A 3,488-nucleotide genomic window follows, 5' to 3' on the forward strand; every position below is an offset into this window, starting at 1 on the left:
GCTCGACTTGAAACTTGAGACTCTTACTCAACTTTAAAATCTATACTCTTTGCTTGACTTGCAACTTGAACCTTAAAAATGACATTTTTACGTTCAATAACGACTCTTGAAAAGCTTTAAAGACTTGCTTGGACTTACTTCTTAACTTTACTTGACTTGGCTCTAACTTCACCTTAACTTCAATCCTAACTTGCCTTGAATTAAATTACGGATTTAAGGTATATGATCACATGTTTACGGATGAATTCGGGATGTATAAATGTACCTTAGAGTGTTGGAAACAACTAGGAACCATAGGTATACTACCTAGGAACATGCATGAGAAAGCATGGAAGGAATGGGGAAACATGGAGTCCTTGGCGCTCTGCAAGGCACGGAGCGCCAGACCTTGAAGTTCAGAAGACACCTGCTGGCGCTCTGAGAGGTGCGCCGCCCCAAGGGGGAAACTTCAAACTCCCTTTTGGGGCGCGCTGGCAGGCGCGACGCGCCAACCCCCTTGCCCAGAAACTCGACGTTTCTCCCTTGTTTTGCCAACTCTAAACCACCCTTACTTCAAGGGCTTTATAATTTCAACAACAACAACTAACAACTTAACAACTTCAACAACAAATCCAACCTTTTCTCAAATCATAAAAAATGAGCTTGATGTGTGGGGGAAAGGATCAACCCACACAAAGAACTCACATACCTTGATAGGATCACCCCCGACGAAAATCCACGATGATCTTGACGAATCTTGTTGATCTCCTCTTTCTTCTCTTCTTCTTCTTCTGTTCTTCACTCTCAAGACCCTAACTCTTTCTCTTTCAAATGGAAAAAATGATCCAAAGATCAGCCTAATACAACAATATAATCCCAAAAGAATGGCTAGGGAAAAGACCAAAATGCCCTTACAATTTCCGGACGGATTCCCTGCCAACTTCCCAACTTTCAATGGCCATAACTCGCTCATACGAACTCGGAATTGAGCAAACTCGGTGGTGTTGGAAATATCCTTCTACGAACTTCGCAACCATAACTGGAACTACTCCTAACTCATCCTGAGTTAGAAGTTATGACTGCTCAAAGTTGGCCAAAACTCACCTTTTTCCACACTTAGCCAAATTCCAAATTTTCAATTTTATTCCAAAAATGACTATTTCCGATTTTTAAGCCTCTTCATAGATATTTCAAATTACCGGATGTTACATTGTCGTAGAAGATGACTTTTGGTTCTTGTAACTTATATGACCATTAGTTCTTGTAACTCTCATGGTTATTAGTTTATTATAACTCATATGACCATTAGTGTTTTGTAACCTTTGTAACATCTATCACATTTATCTACCCACATTACTACCCCTCATTCTACCTATTGATTATATGGAAGACTTTTTCACCTATAAATAGTGGTGTTTCTTCCATTGTGAAGTCAGTGGCGGATCCAGAATTTGATGGTCGTGGGTGCTCAAGCCAAAAAAAATTTCTTTCTAGAAGCTTAGAAATATTTTTATAGTTTAGTTAGTAAATGTAGTACAAAAAAAAGTAAGTCTTCAACTATATTCACTATATACAAGAGAGTAGTTATATGTTGACGGAAGGTGTTCTTATGTAGAGCTTTGGACTCTTCAATTAATCCGGAGTTGCTTTAGTTGTACGATGTTGTTGTATCCTGTAGGGGACAAGTCAAGAGACACACTGCTAGATCGGTGTAGATTATGCCTCTGCGGGCTTGAATCTCCTTAAAGAGAGCGAGATATCCGTGCCTCAGCTTAAAGATTTGTTTATGCATTTTTTGTCATTTTATTTCAACTGTAATTTATTATCTTTATGGTATATTACACCATACTATAGTTTTTAAACATTTGATCTTCACGCATTTGACATGAAAATAGTTGTTAGAATAAATTCGCTCTCGTTATTTTTTTTCTTCAAAAGTAGATTCAGAAGATATTTCGTCGATTTTCAAGGGCTCATGTGTTTTTCATTAAATAATATGTGCATCCTTCCTGAACTTTTTATTTTTAAAGTTCACTTTCAGTATTTTATGGTATTTATTGCTTTGTTTTTTTTTTCTTTTCGGATCAAATTCTGCAATGAATATAATGATTTGGAATAATGATAAAATAATAGCCAAGGTATTTAGGCGTTGAAATTATAAAGAATATGTAATTATTTGCTTATTGCATAGTGTTTTCTAATAAACATTTTAAAATTTCTTATTCTATTTAATTAGTTACAGATAGAAGAAGGGAGGAAAGTGCATCAATTAATGGACGTAAAGGAAACAAATGATGAAGATCCAAAGGGCCACAAACAAAGAAATGTATAAATCAAATATTTGATAAAATGTTTGAGGATTTGGACAAATCATCTTTTAAATCTCATAATAACATATTCAAAGTAAACGTGCGACTATGTGAATCAAATCCAGATGCTTATACACCAAAGATAGTCTCTATTGGTTGGTCCTTAATTACCATAGGAAAAATCCTCAACTTGGTCCAATGGAAAAGTACAAATTATTGTACCTACGGTTTCTGAAACGAAGAGAGGGGTTCGATGTGAAATATTGGATCGGTACATTGGAGGATATGAAGGAGGAAGTACTAATATGTTACGACGATAAAGAAGACCTCGATACTGATGTAGGTCGTACATATTTTAGTGACTATGCAACTTTCATGAATCATCTTATCACCTCAGACAAAGATGTGAAATTACTTCGCCACAATGGAATCATAAAGAACTGGATAGGAGATGACAAAGAAGTGGTTAACATCTTCAACAAAATGAGAAATGGGGGTTGTTCTTATTCCAACTACTATTACAATGAACAATACATAAAAGTATTACAACATTGTGAAAAACCATGGAACAGAATGAGGGCAAATGTGATGCACATTTTAGCAAGTATTGGGCAAGAGCTTCAACTGTGGCAGGCATCATGCTCTTCATACTCACAACTACACACACTATTTTAGCTTTCACAGGTTCCATTAAGAAGCAATTCTCATAATTGTCTCAATTTCCTCACAACTCCAAGCATGAATTTGCATGCATGCATGTGTGTTACGTTGATGAGCTTATGAGTTTTTCGTTAATTCTATTTTGTATTGGGTTTTATAGTTGAATGCTAATTAATTAGTTTATTTCATGTATTTATGTTTATCATCTTCTATCAGCAACATCTATCATGTAATTCAATTCTAATCACCATGTAAGGCGGCTCATTATAGCCACCAAACAATAAGCATTTTCAACAAATCACAAAACTGCATAAAGTTGTAACCTTCTCTTCCAATTGATTCATTTTCTGCAATGGCAAAATATGCTAACACACTACACCAAAAATGATCTTTAGTGACAATTAATTAATAGCAATAGTTGAATTGCCGCTACATATGTATTTTTAGTAGCAATTAACATTCTTTGTAAATGTCCCTAAAGCCTGTAGCGACATTAGATCTAATGAAAATTAACTAATACTAATAAAAACTTTAACACTC

At 35.3% G+C, this 3,488-nt stretch overlaps 1 pseudogene; it reads left to right on the forward strand.

The window, feature by feature from the left end:
- LOC107063309 (UPF0481 protein At3g47200-like) overlaps positions 1 to 2,998 on the forward strand; it is a 20,948-nt pseudogene extending 17,950 nt beyond the window's left edge.
- The last annotated feature ends 490 nt before the right edge of the window (positions 2,999 to 3,488 follow it).

Source organism: Solanum tuberosum, unplaced genomic scaffold, assembly GCF_000226075.1.
Source record: "Solanum tuberosum cultivar DM 1-3 516 R44 unplaced genomic scaffold, SolTub_3.0 scf00330, whole genome shotgun sequence".
NCBI lineage: Eukaryota > Viridiplantae > Streptophyta > Magnoliopsida > Solanales > Solanaceae > Solanum > Solanum tuberosum.